The sequence below is a fragment of the Dromiciops gliroides genome, chromosome 4 (genome assembly GCF_019393635.1).
Source record: "Dromiciops gliroides isolate mDroGli1 chromosome 4, mDroGli1.pri, whole genome shotgun sequence".
Classification (NCBI taxonomy): Eukaryota; Metazoa; Chordata; class Mammalia; order Microbiotheria; family Microbiotheriidae; genus Dromiciops; species Dromiciops gliroides.
Genome location: NC_057864.1, coordinates 144508359 through 144522916, shown reverse-complemented (window position 1 = coordinate 144522916; position 14558 = coordinate 144508359).

Genomic DNA, 14558 nt, shown 5'->3' with positions numbered 1-14558 from the left:
TCACATATGCTTTTTAACAGGACATCTGTAGAAAAACTGGCTTCAACATGAAGCCTGGTTGAAGGTCTTTAAGGGTGGATTGGCTTTTTTGTTCCCCAAGAAAATGTTTTGAGGCTGGTTGTTCAGGTTGGTCTTCCTGCTTGTCCCTGCAGGATTCCAATATGCTGAATTAGGTAATTCATTTGAGAAGGTGTGAAAGAGAGCAGTGTTACTGGTGACGAGGGTTCCAGGTGGAGCCCTATTCTTAAAACAAGAATACTTTGGAGAATTCCCAAACAGGAAGGGGGAAGAAAGAAGGTAGAGAGGAAAAACAAGATCTCAAAGACTAGACTGTTTGAGACTTGAGATAGTGATTGATGTTATCCACCATCAAGGTGGGGAGGGGGGGAATATTGCCTAGGAGGTCAGCTATGGGACAATAAATGCTGTGCTTGCATTACATCTGCTTCATTGTGAGATATATAAGGAATACCCACCCACTTGACAGATGGGAAACTGGTGACTAACATGTGAAGTACCTTCTCCAGAATCACCTGACAACTTCAAGGGCTTTTCCTCATTGTACATCCCTTGTGATCAAATAAAGCACTGACTTGTTTTCTACATCCATGACCCAAGCATAGGACCTCCCCTTAGGAGACCTGATGCTGTCCCAGCCTGGTCTTGTGCTAGGCTCATTGCACCTAAGCATGATTTAAGGAGACAATGAAAGGGATAAAAATGGAAGTGTGAGAAACAAGAAGTAATGGAATGAAATTTTACCTTGGAGCAAGGGTGCTTAATATTTTTTTTTTTTGGAAATGAACCCCTTTGGCAGTGTGGTGAAGCTTGGATCCCCTTCTCAAAATAATGTTTTTAGGGGCAGCTAGGTGGTGCAGTGGATAGAGCACCAGCCCTGGAGTCAGGAGGACCTGAGTTCAAATCTGGCCTCAGACACTTAACACTTACTAGCTGTGTGACCCTGGGCAAGTCACTTAACCCCCACTGCACCGCAAAAAAAAAAAATGTTTTTAAATGCATAAAATAAAATACATAGGATTACAAAGGAAATCAAAGGTTAGTGAAACTAAAGACATAGTTTTTTGTTGGGTTTTTTTTTCCCATCTAAGCTCATGGACCTGCTGAAATCCACCTGTAGATCCTTTGAAGATCCATGCACCACAGATTAAGAACCCTAGTCTAAGTACACTGGGCAGTGCCAATCACTTATGAGGGAGCCATTGAAAGATGGAATCAATTATTTTGAAATACAGTTATCAACATTTTTTTTTGTTGTTGTTGTTGTTTTGTGGGGCAATGGGGGGTTAAGTGACTTGCCCAGGGTCACACAGCTAGTAAGTGTCAAGTGTCTGAGGCCGGATTTGAACTCAGGTACTACTGAATCCAGGGCCAGTGCTCTATCCACTGCGCCACCTAGCTGCCCCTATCAACATTTTTTAAAGCAAGTAAATTGACCCTAAGTTAGGAAACCCTGTCTAGAAAGGTAGGACTTGATGTGTTTCTCTGGCTGCAACAATAGTCTTCCTCAACATTTAAGAATATAGACGCACTAGATATTTGTGTTGCATCTTCAGCCAAAGTAGAAAGAATGTTTTCATTAATACCCAGAAATCTAGGTTCAAACCCCAGCCTTGCCATTAACTAAACATGGGACCCCAAGTACATCTCTTCATCTCTCTGGGATTCAATTTCTTTATGAGATAAAATAATTACCTTTATTATTCTTTCCCTGTGTAATGAATATAAAAATTGGATCATAATCAATCAACCAATGAAAAAGCATTCATTAACTATCTACTAAAGGCCAGCCACTAGGGATACAAAGTCAAAAATGGAAAGAAAAAAATCCTTGCTCTCAAGGAGTTTACATTCTACTGGGGAAGACAACATTTACAGACTTTACAAGATAAATATAAGATAGTTTAGGAATCTAGAGAAATGATCAGAGGGATTTGTGATGAAGACTGATGAGTCAAACTCCTTGACTTGTCAAATGACATTGGAGAAAGCAGACTTAGCTTTCAAAGGGGTGGGTTAGTTATTTGTAAAATGAAAGGGGGGCAGCTAGGTGGCACAGTGGATAAAGCATGGGTCTTGGATTCAGGAGGACCTGAATTCAAATCCAGCCTCAGGCACTTGGCACTTACTAGCTGTGTGACCTTGGGCAAGTCACTTAACCCCAATTGCCTCACCAAAAAAAAAAAAAAAGAAAGAAAAGAAAGGGTGGGACCAGGTGATCACTAAGGTCTCTTCCAACTCTAGCAATCCATGATTTGGTAGATGCAGTTGGAGATACAATTGCAAACATTGTGGAGCAGAGGTAAATGCTTATTGACTCCAGCAGGGACTCTGGAATTTGCCCTCTTGGGAAAGAAAAACAGCAACACCAACAACAACAATAAAAAGAAAAAATTTTCCAGATCATCCAATGTGTGCTAGCAGTGACAGGCTCTGAAACAGGTACTTTCCCTTTTGCCCCCCTTGATTCTTATTCATGGGTCTAGGAGGAGGAGGGCCAGGTGTTCACTGAAGGAAAGTCAGCATGGAGGTGAACAGAGATTCCTACAACTAACAGTCAGCCCACTTATAGACCCAAGTAGAAGTCAGCAAAACTCACCCAAACTCACTTATTCTCTGTATTGCCCATGGAAAAAATCAAACGATGCCATCTAATCCACAAGCATTTATTAACTTTCTACTGTGTACCTCAACTGTAAAAGAACTGGCCTCTGAATCAGGAGGACCTAAGTTGGAATCCACCCTTTGGAAACAGACTGGCTGTTTGACCCTGGACAAGTCATTTAACTTCTCCTCGGTGACCCAGTGGCTCTCTCTAACTCTTAAGTGGCAAAGCAAATGTAAATCTGCATTAGTAGATAGCTTCCTCACTGGGAGTTCCTTAAACCAATGAAATCAAAGGCCTAGTCTTAATGGGTCAAGCATGATCTTTGGTTCTGAGGCTACAAAAATGAAAATATAAAGACCTTATATTCTACTGCATGTACAATACAGAGACAGAGAGAGAGTATCAGAGGCAGTATGGTGTTATGGATAGAATACTTAATGTTCAAATCCTACCCCAGACACTTACTGGGTATGTAACCCTAAGCAAGTCAATAAATTTCTCTAGACCTCAGTGTCTTCATTTGTAACATGAGGTAGTTGGACTCCGACTTTAGAGGCATTAAAATCTGTCTCTGAATCTATAATCCTGATTTGGAAGGACAGAAAAACGCTAACAATTTGGGATTTGGGCAAAAATCTTCATAAAGAAGATGGCAGAAGAGCCAAGCTTGACTGGGACCATAGAGTCCAAAAGAAAAGGAGTGAAGAGGGAGAACCAAGTAAAAGGATTACGTATTAAGACCACATCCTGGGGCAGCTAGATGGCACAGTGGTTAAAGCACTAGCCCTGGATTCAGGAGTACCTGAGTTCAAATCCAGCCTTAGATACTTGACACTTACTAGCTGTGTGACCCTGGGCAAGTCACTTAACCCCCATTGCCTGCAAAAAAAACAAAAACAAAAAAACAAGACCACATCCTGCCCCTGATTTTCACTAAATACTTAAGATTTCATCCATCTCCTCTTGCCATTTGGACAGATGGAGACCTGTTCATCTTAGCTATGAAGAACTACCCCTCTTCTCCCAGCATCAGAGGGTCCTCAGACAGGACCAGTGATACATATCTGTAATACATATAAATGGAGACTCCACAAATAGACAGACACACCTAGGCCACAGAGCTTCACAGAGCAAGGAAAGGTTTTCTTCCCATCTCAGCTTCCTCCAAGGACTATTTGACTACAGTGGATCATATGACTTTGTTCTTGGAGTTACATTTTAACTGAAAAAGTTTAACAACAACTATGACTTATGGCCTTCTAAAATTGGCAGCAGAAAAATGAGCTGAGGAAGTCATGGAAAAAAACCACACAAGTAAAGCCACTCCATGTTTGCGTGTGTGTCTGTGTGTCTGTATGTGTGTGTGTGTGTGTTTCAGATGGTGGAAAATATTTTCCAGATACAGTCCTGGCCTTCCCAAGTACATATTTATGCCAAGTTTATAAAAAGCAGCTGCAGACAGGGTTGACTGAAAGGATTACTTTGCTGTCTGCCTTCAGTTCACACCCTATCACCAAGACTCAGATTTATTTCTGAAAACCAGGTAACTTTCATGCAGCACACCTGAAAAGGAGGATGAACCTTCAACTCAGCTCTTGGCTCATTCTTTAGATTTTCAAAGTGCTTTGGTGATGTTATTGTTGTTGTTGTTTATTATTATTAAAAGGAGTTGTTTAAAATGCTCACTCAAAAAAGAGAAAGGAGTATTTTGAGATCTGTTTCACAAATGCAGCCTACAGTATGGTAGAGTAATGCAATTTTAAGTGTGTGCTCACATACTATGCTCTGGGGAGAGTCTGAGTAAGAATCCAAACCAAGTGTCTGGACGGCTCTTCAGGCTATATACTATAAGACTTATAGTGTCTCCACACACTAATTCTGAGATTAGCAAAAAAAGAAAAAAAAAGAAAAAAGAAAAAAAGGCCTTTGCCTTAGGTCCAAGGCTCCCCAATCTCCCCCTCCCCACCCCTCTGCCCGAGATCCTATTACTCCCTGACTTCCTACCCAAAGTCAGGCCTCTGCTTGTGGACTGTTATATCATCCCTGCCCAACCTCCTATTCTGGGAATTCCCAAGCAGCCATAAACTCCTGAGCCCCAATGCTGACTCTCTCCTAAGTTTCCTGGCTAGCCTAGGGCTGGGTTTCCACTTATCTTCCTAGGTTTTTCCTCCTTGCCAGAGCATAATTAAAATAATAATAACCTCCCTAGTAGCGCTTTGGGGGGGGTGGGGGTGGGGAGGGGGTGACTAAGTAGTTAATGCTGGGAAGGTGCTTTGAAGACAAAAAGCCCTGGGCATTACTCATGAGGTGGAAAGGAGCAATGAATCCCAGCCTGGAATTGAGTCAGCAAAGGAACGACCTCCCACGGGCAAACAGACTGGCACAGCTGAGGTCTCAAATGGGTTAGCTGGTCAAGGCTATTAGTTCAAGTGTACCAAGAGCATCTATCACTGGAAAACCAAAAGGGAGGATTGTCGTAGGAAGACTCTGGTATGTGACAGATTAGGGGTTTTGGAACCACAACTTACTGCTGTTTCCACAGTCCAAGCCTTAGAATAGCCCTGCCAAGAAATAGGCCTTACTTTAGGAGTATCGGTCAAGACAATATTTCCTGGCAATTGTTTGGGAAAATGCTTTTCTCACATCTAATTGTTCCCAGGAGACAGCATTCTCTCCATCTTCAGGAAGGAGGGAGGCTGAGAGCCCAGGGAAGCTGGCTTTGGTGTTGGGGAAGGAGCAGAGGCAGAAGGGGGAGGGAAGCACATGAAACATGTGGGTGAGTGATGAAGGACCTCTAAGACCTGGGCTCTCTCATTTTCTCTAATCTTTTACTTTCTAACTCACAGCCCTACCTACAGAAAGGAAACAGACACAGCAAGAGCTGAAATGAGACATCCAAAGCCTGAGATCCTCAGATAGAAAACAAGGGTCTTTTGCTGCTTGTTGCTGCTGCTGCTGCTGCTGTTTGGGGTTTTTTGGAGATCTACACCTCCTTGCACCCTTGACCAAAAAGAGGGGACTTTGACGGCAACTGCAGCTGGAGAGGCAAGAATGGAAGGGCAGGATGCCTTTAATCTCCCCCAGTGTGTTGCCAAGACACCTTTCTTAGAGACCTTGTTTCCATCACTCCCCCAAGCTCCTTCTCCACATTTCTTCAATTCCTGCTGTTGCCCCCTCTCCCACTGACTCCTCTGCATTTTATCCCTTTTCTCTACTCCTCATTCATTTTTCTTCCTTCATCATCACTCAAAAACAACAGCAACAACAAAAAACCTGCATATGCATAAATGGTGATGTCCCCAGACTTTCCCTTCTAGAAAGCCAAGCCCTTCTAGGCCTCTTTTAGGCATGTTTATTGCCATTCTGTGGGCCTGGGAACCCCTGAGAATGATGATCATCAGGATAATAATAGAGGCTGGGGCCACAATCAAAAGTGGACAGGCAGTAGGGGGATGAAGGGGTCTGCTGCAGGACTGAGATGCAAAAAGCATAAGAGCTATACCAAACTAGGAGATGATTTTGTTCTATTCTGTTTGCAAGAAGGTGGGTGGAATCTCTGGTTTGGAGAGGATTAGAAAAGAAGGAAAAGGAAAAGAAGAGGAGGAAATCTCCAAAAAATTGCAGGGGAGCAGAGTTCCTCTCTCTAGTTATAAGAGTGCCATCTAATGGTGTTGGCCACAGGTGCAGCATCAAGTCCAAACAGAAAAGACCATCTATGGGAGGCTGCAGACAGTGATGAGTAAGGAAGGCTACACTTGGTGATATACTAACCACAGGCACTGGAAACCTATGGCCTATCTCTGACAAGTAGACATGTCAACTTCTTCTAAAAGATACCTGTGCGAGGAAGGGGGGAGGGAGTAAAGAGAGAGGAGAGAGAATTGTTTATTCTCTTCCTCCCCCCTCCCTCCCATCCCTACCTAATTGGCACTGTGGAGCTCAGGGCCTGGAATCAGGAAGATGAGTTCAAATCTGGCCTCAGACACTTATTAGCTGTGTGACCCTGGGCAAGTCACTTGACTGTTTTATGCCGCAATTTCCTTAACTGATAAATGAAAATAAAAATAGCACTTACCTCCCAGGGTTGTTGTAAGGATCAAATGAGATAATAATTGTGAGGATCAAATGAGATAATAATTGTAAAGCATTTAGCATGATGCCTGCTACATAGTATTGCTGTATAAATGTTAGCTATTATCTGTCTATCTATCTACATTTACCTACACACATATATGTGGATATGGAGATATATGTATAACTATACATTGACATTTATATGGATGAATATATGTATATCTGTACATATGCACACATACACATATATAATAGATAGATAAATCACCACCCTTATAGAAACAAAAGAAGTGGGCCTGATTCAAAAATCCTTTGTATAAGACTGTTCTGCATATATATAGTGGCATCACAGGTGCTGTTGCTTAGTCATTTCAGTTGTGTCTAACTCTTCATGACCCCATTTGGGGTTTTCTTGGCAAAGATACTGAACTGGTTTGCCATTTCCTTCTCTAGCTCATTTTACATATGAGGAAACTGAGGCAGACAGGGTTAAGTGACTTGCCCATGGTCGCAGAGCTAGTAAGTGTCTGATATCAGATTTGAACTCAGGAAGATGAGCTTTCCTGACTTCAGGGATGGCACTCTATCCACTGCACCACCTAGCTTCACTCCAAGGCAAAAGTTACAGATAAGAGGGTAGCTGGGTGGTACAGTGGATAAAGCACCAGCCCTGGATGCAGGTGGACCTGAGTCCAAATTCGGCCCCAGACACTTGACACTTACTAGCTGTGTGACCCTGGGCAAGTCACTTAACCCTCATTGCCCCACCAAAAAAAAAAGTTACAGATAAGAGGAAGCAACAAACCACATTTTCAGCTAGAAATCTAGCCATTGTCAAGTACTAGCTCTTTCTACTCCTATCCACACATGTATATCAGGCAGTTGCACATGCAGAAGGGTAATTTGTCCATAGTTTTCAGATCTATGTTTGATTTGGCTTTATGTAAAGGCTGATGAGAAAGCTTGCCATCCCACCCCCTACTTAAAGATCTGGCTGTGATTCACATATACATTTTTTAATCATTTGCACATATTATTTTAACTAGGTCTTTCAAACTGCTTGAAATGGTGTACTCAACTCACTTTAGAAATGCTTAAGTGAAAGAAAGGAAACGAGGTCATATTTCTCTAAGGAAGACATGATAAGGAAAAACAGAAGTGATGGATTTCATTTGCAAAATGAAACATACTTTTGTGGACATGGCTAATGTGGGGATTTGTTTTGCTTGACTGTATATTTGATCTGACGAGGGTTTTTTTTGTTTTTTTCTGGTGGGGGAGATGGAAAGGAGAAAAAATAAATGATTGCTAATTGAATATATATATATATATATATATATATAATTTTTTTTTTAAAGAAAGGGAAATAGTTCCTTTTTCTCCCATAAAGTTTCTAGCCTAGACTGCCTGTTGGGAGGAAGCGAGGTCAACAGTATCCAGGGGAATTTACATTTGGTTTGGTGGGTAGAAGGGAAGTACATTTAGGTGCTGAAATAAAAAGGACCACAAACAGACCGATGATGTCATCGGTATAGGAAGTCCCTACTGGGGAGAGGTTCCGTGACTTACCCAGGATCACAAAGTCATTATATGTTAGAGGTAGGACTGGACTCCAGGTCTTCTCAACTGTGAGGCCAGCTGTCTATCCACTATGCTTTGTTGCCTCTCTAAAGTAGAATCTACCTATGTTGTTGTTCAGTTGTTTTCAGTCATGTCCATTTCATCATGACCCCATTTGGGGTTTTCTTGGCAAAAAGCCTGGGGTGGTTGCCACTCCCTTCTCCAGCCTATACTACAGATAAGGAAACTGATGGAAACAGTATCAAGTGACTTGCTAGTAAGTATCTGAAGCCAGATTTGAACTCAGGAAGATTAGGCTCCCTCACTCCAGGGTCAGCACTCTATCCAACTGCACCACCTAGCTGCCCAAGAATATCACTCTACATTTTAACCATACAAATGTCCTTCATCACTCTACAAACAGGGCAAACATAAGCACCAGCAGTAACGTTGAATTGCCGGGGGTCACCCTAGAGCTGTATTTTGCCTTTGCAATTGTCCAATCTTTGTCACTTTCAAATTCTAGCTTTGATAGGAGGTGGGAGTGAGAAAGAAGGGGTTTGACTAGTGAGTATTACAATGACCTTTACTCACACAGGCTTATCAGAGTTGTCCTAATAACCTTTGAGCTGCATTATGATCTTGGACTGTATTTGGGCTGTGTTACACATAAAAAAACAAACAAACAAACAAACAAAAACAAAAACTGAGGGGCAGCTAGGTGGCACAGTGGATAGAACAATGGCCTTGGAGTCAGAAGGACCTGAGTTCAAATCCAGCCTCAGACACTTAACACTTACTAGTTGTGTGACCCTGGGCAAGTCACTTAACCCCAAATGCCTCACCAAAAAATAAAATAAAATAAAGTGACTGGCTGAAAAGTTATTGTTGTTGTTTTAAATCAGTTTTTTCTATAAGGTACCAAATGATAGAGAAGTGATCATTTGAGTTTTTGACTGAATCAACTATACTATATTATTACTTTGAGCATTGCATGGACAAATCGTTATGAGTCGGATTGATTCCTGTGTCATCCAGTGTAGATCATGATATGGGAAGCCACAATTAGGTGGAGGATGAAAAAAGGCTAGTTTAGACTTGATGTCAGGGAAAACCTCCAAATAGAGCTGTCCAAATGCAGAATGGGTTGTTTCAAGGCAGCAACATTCCCTATAACTGGAAATTCCCAAGCAGCATCTGAATGACCACTTGTTGGGGAGATGATAGAGAGGATTCCTGCTGAGATATGAATGAGATTTCTTGGGATTCTATAATTCAGGGTTAAGATTTTAGTTCCTTCCTCATCCTGTGTTTGTTCCTGACTCATTAGATTAATGCTGCACACCATCCAAGACAGAGAACTAGACTCAGAAATAGTTCACATAAGAAAACTAGGCTCTAGGAAAAAGGAGTTCTAAAGTGTTTATTCCAGTCCCAAAAGACACATGCTGGTGAGTCTAGGCTTGTTAGGTCTCTCATGTTCATTCCCCTTGTACTTGTCCAATTGGGAGGGAAATGATATACCAGCTTTCTGTAAGTGCATTTCATGTTCTCAATAAGAAAAATCACTATTTGGCCAAAGCAAACTAGACATGAAATTCTTATGAAAACAGGATTGACATTTATGCCATATCACATAACAAGGAGTAGAGCAAAGCAATTTTTACAGCCAAAGGCAAACTTTTCCAGTTTTGTTTTTTAAATGTTCTCTACTTAGATATGCCTTTGACCTAAAAATCTCAAGCCCCATTCTAAACACCTAATGCATAAAAGGTGAAAAAAAGAAGAAACTGGTAAATGGAAGTAATTTGCCCAAGAAAATGAATACAACAATGGGTATAATGGAAAGAGCAGTGGATTTGATGTCAGAAAACCTGATTTTGAAAAAAACGGAGCATGTTCAGAACATGGTGACCAGAAGGACAATGGCTTGGGGACCATGACATTGTTTAAGGAAGTGGGGATGTATAGCTAAAGAGAATAGTAGAGGTGAGGGATGCATGAGAGGATGGGATAGTATGTGATCAATGCCTTCAAGTACTTAAAGACCTGTCAGAAGGAAAAGGATTGCATTTGTTCTTCTTAGTCCCTGAAGACAAAACTAAGAGTAAATTTCCCTATCTATTAGTTCTGTATAAAAGAGGACAATAAGATCTGAAGACACAACAGGTTCCTCATTACTGGAGATCTTCAGATGGAGGCCGGATGGCCACTTGACAGAAATGGTGTAGAGACAATTCCTATCAGATACTGGTTGGACCAGATGAAATCTGAGATCACTTCCAACCATGATATTCTAAAGTACATCAGAAAACCTGGGTTCAAAACTTGCCCTAGACAAATAAATGACTTACCTTTCTGGGTCTCAGGTTCCTATATCTATAAAATGGATGGGAAGAGTTATGCTAAATGGTCTCTGAGGGTCCTTCTAGCCATAAGTCCTAGAAAACATTCACTGTGATGATGTAAAGTTAAACCTCACATTAGTTTGTGAGAGGGGGAGGGTGGAGATCAGGGCAAGACTAGAGTCATGATAATTCCTCAGGGTACAGCAAAAGAGAAATAAATTGGGCAGCAGCAATTTCTCTAACCCATATTCTCAGCACATGGTTTATGAGCTTAACCTTGGTCTTCATAGGAACCTTCTTTCCAGAAGTATGGGGTAGCTCTCAGTCCCCTTCCTGAAGCAAGCCTTCCCTTCCTCTGCATCATGGGATTCTCTGCATTCCAAAACCAGGCAAACAACAAAGGCAGTGTTTGTGTCATCTGAGAACAAGCTTGGAAACTTTTAAATGTCAAGATGAATGATGTGGAAAGACTTGTGGGAGAGCCAAAGAAGCAGCAACATAGCTGAGAAAATGGAAAGGCAAGGGGTGAAACCCGAGGGACTGCTGGTTAACAAGTCTATGGGACCCAAAAGTCTTTTAATATAAGGGATACTCAGATGCAGAAAGACATCTTGAGCTGTCATGAAAATCAGTGATGCAGCAAAAATGTGAAGATTAATGTGGTCCCTGGGGGGAGGGGGGGGAGCTGGGGCTCATGCTATTGATTTTATTGAGAATCTACAGTTGGAAGAAGGACCATCTGATATGCAGCAGGATGTCACAGTGCACTAAATGTTATTATCCAATCCTAATGAAATTTCCTGAGGCCCTGCTGGTAAAGGGAATACCAAGTATCATATTAGAAGTCACAGAGTTGAGGCAGCTAGGTAGTGCAGTAGATAAAGCACTGGCCCTGGATTCAAGAATACCTGAGTTCAAATCCAGCTTCAAACACTTGACACTTACTAGCTGTGTGACCCTGGGCAAGTCACTTAACCCTCACTGCCCTGAAAAAAATTAAAAAGTCACAGAGTCTCAATCACACCAACACTGAAGTATCCTTAAAGAACTGGGAAATGATCTATCTACAACCCCAGATTGTCATTTTCTCACCTTTTTAACAAATTGTTACCTCCATACAATGAGTGGAAGGAACATTCTGGTATCTCAAATTTGGAATATTACATAACAGAGCACACTTGACTGGGAGCCTAGAAATCATGGGTTCTGGTCCATGATCTGCCAGTAAGTTACCATGTCACCTTGGGCAAGTCACTTTCCCTCTGTAAATCTCAGTTTCCTCATTTGTAAATAAAGAAGTCATATTGGGTGATTTCTAAGGTCACTATCTGCACTAAATACTATATTGCTTTGAAAATGCTTTGGTGTCCTACTCCAGGCTCTCTAAACTACTGCATAGAGCCATGGCTAGCAAATTTTGTGTCCATGACAAACAACATAAAATGCACTCTTAAGTCAACTTTTTAAAGGCAAATTCACTTGAGAAGGCATGGATCCAAGAACATTTAGATGGGGTGGGAGGAAACCTGATATCTAGTAGCTTCTTATTTTCACTAGGTCCTAAGTTCAGTTCTTTCTATGTTGCTGTCATCACCCTCTAAACTTTGGCATTTGAGAGAAAGTTTCAGTAGCCCCACCATTGTCACCTTTCTGCTATTGTGCACATCCCTGCTTACCACTGGAACCCTAAAACCTCAAGTGACAATGACTTACCTCCCAGAAAGGTCATTCATTCATGCTAATGTTTTCTGAGTTGCCAATTTTCTTAAAATGTCACATGTGCATATGATATATTTGTATGTGTACATATAAAAGGTCTACATTCATGTGTATGCATGATAACTTCTTCTATCTTGAAGCATGGCCACTGTTGGAACCACAACCAGGTTTGGAGATCAATTGGGAAGCTCAGCTCTAGAGCTAGTTAGTGTCAGTCTCTTTCAAGGATAAAGAGCCCTGCAGTAAATATGTGTGGCATATTCAACACTGCCAAGTTTTTTATATGGAATTCTTGACCTTATGTTCCCAAATGGTTGGAGTTACTGGATACCACCACCACAGGGTGATATTAACTAAATTGAGTGCATTCACAACTACCTTCTAGGTCTTGGTTTCTTTGTAGCATCACCGACAAAGGTTCAAGCATACACAAAAAAGAAAAACTAAGCAGAAGTAATTCAATATAGGACATTGACATTCCTTTTAGATGCAGCTGTACAGAGAAATGATTGCCAAACAATAATAGTGTATATGTGGGTGGGAACATAGCTTAGGGCCCAACTGCAACCCTACAGTGGTCACTATGCTCACAGCTGCCTGGCAAGCCAGTGAAATGGGGGCAGCTTGCAAGAGTCCAACCAATCCCAATAATTATGCCATTCAGATGTGGTCAAAAGAAGCTCCCAGTTCTGTGGCAAACACAATCACAATCATATGCCTGGGAGTGCTACAAAACAGATATTGTATAATCAACAACTATTAATCAAATAGCTATCTGGGGAGACCAGAGATTTCTAGTCAAAGTAGTTCTAGAGACCAGATACTTTTGATTTTTTTGGTGAGGCAATTGGAGTTAAGTGACTTGCCCAGGGTCACACAGATAATAAGTGTTAAGTGTCTGAGGTCGGATTTGAACTCAGGTACTCCTGAATCCAAGGCCGGTGTTCTATCTACTGCACCACCTAGCTGCCCCTTGAGACCAGATGCTTTTAAAGGAGATGGAGATGTTGGCAGAGCCATCACTAGCAATTCTGACACCTAGGACAAAAGGCACCCCCAAATTAACTTTTTAAGGTAAAGTTAGTTGAACAAGATTGGAAGAAGGGAAGCTGGAAACCTCAGGAAGAGACCTTGGACCTCCAGTATGCCACAGATGGGAAGGGGAAGGAGCAGAATAGGACCAGGCCATGAAGGAGCTCACCTGGGGTACAAGATGCTAGAGGGAGAAGCACCCCATTCCATAGCTTCTTTTAATTCATTATTCAAATAGTCAACAAATATTTATTAAGCACCTACCTAATAAATAAAACATTTATTAAGCACCTGTGCTAGGCACACAGGTACTAAACCCAGTAGTTTCTACTTGCTGAAAGGTATGCATGTGGTAGCAATGACCTCTAAATTCTGGTACTCAAGGCAAAGTTCTGGTCATTGCACCCAACTCATGGTACTGGATCATGAGTTATTCCAATCCATCCTGAGTTGTGTCTAGTATCCTGAGTCGTGTCTAGAAGAAGAAAGTCTGTGCATTAAGACATTTAGAGGGAAACTGAGCCTTCCCAATTACAAATAATGACATTGACTTAATTCACAACTAAGATCTGCATCAGAGGCTCACCAATTAAAAAGAATGGGTGGGCAGGGGGTGGCAGGGGAAAAAAATGTTGTCTCCTGTGATTTCACAAGTAACAGATAATTCATGTTTTCCAAGGAAATAATTTGTGGTTATTGCCCGATTACCCTCCATATCATCCCCTCGTTTAGAGAGGAGAATAAAGGTTGGTGAAAGAAGGTTAAACTGATGAATTTTGAAAGTGATATTGAAACAAGGGAGATAGTAATCTCCTTGAATAATTGGGAGACTTACCTTTCTCTTTCATATCCTCAGCACCCAGAACAGTGCCTTGCAAGTGGTTGACACTTGGTTATTGAATTGAATTGAGTGGTAACTCCTCATTATGCCTCCACCAAACAACTTCTTTGCTTCTTTGAAATCCCCTATGGAAGCTGCTTGACTTTGTGGTTGTTGAGTTGTTTTCAGTTGTGTCTGACTTTTGTGACCTCATTTGGGGTTTTCTTGGCAAAGATACTGGACTGGTTTGCCATTTCCTTCTCTGGCTCATTTTACAGATGAAGAACCTGAGGCAAACAGGGTTAAGTGACTTGTCTACTAACTGTCTGAGGCTACATTTGAACTCAGGTCTTCCTGACTCCAGGCCCAGGGCTCTATC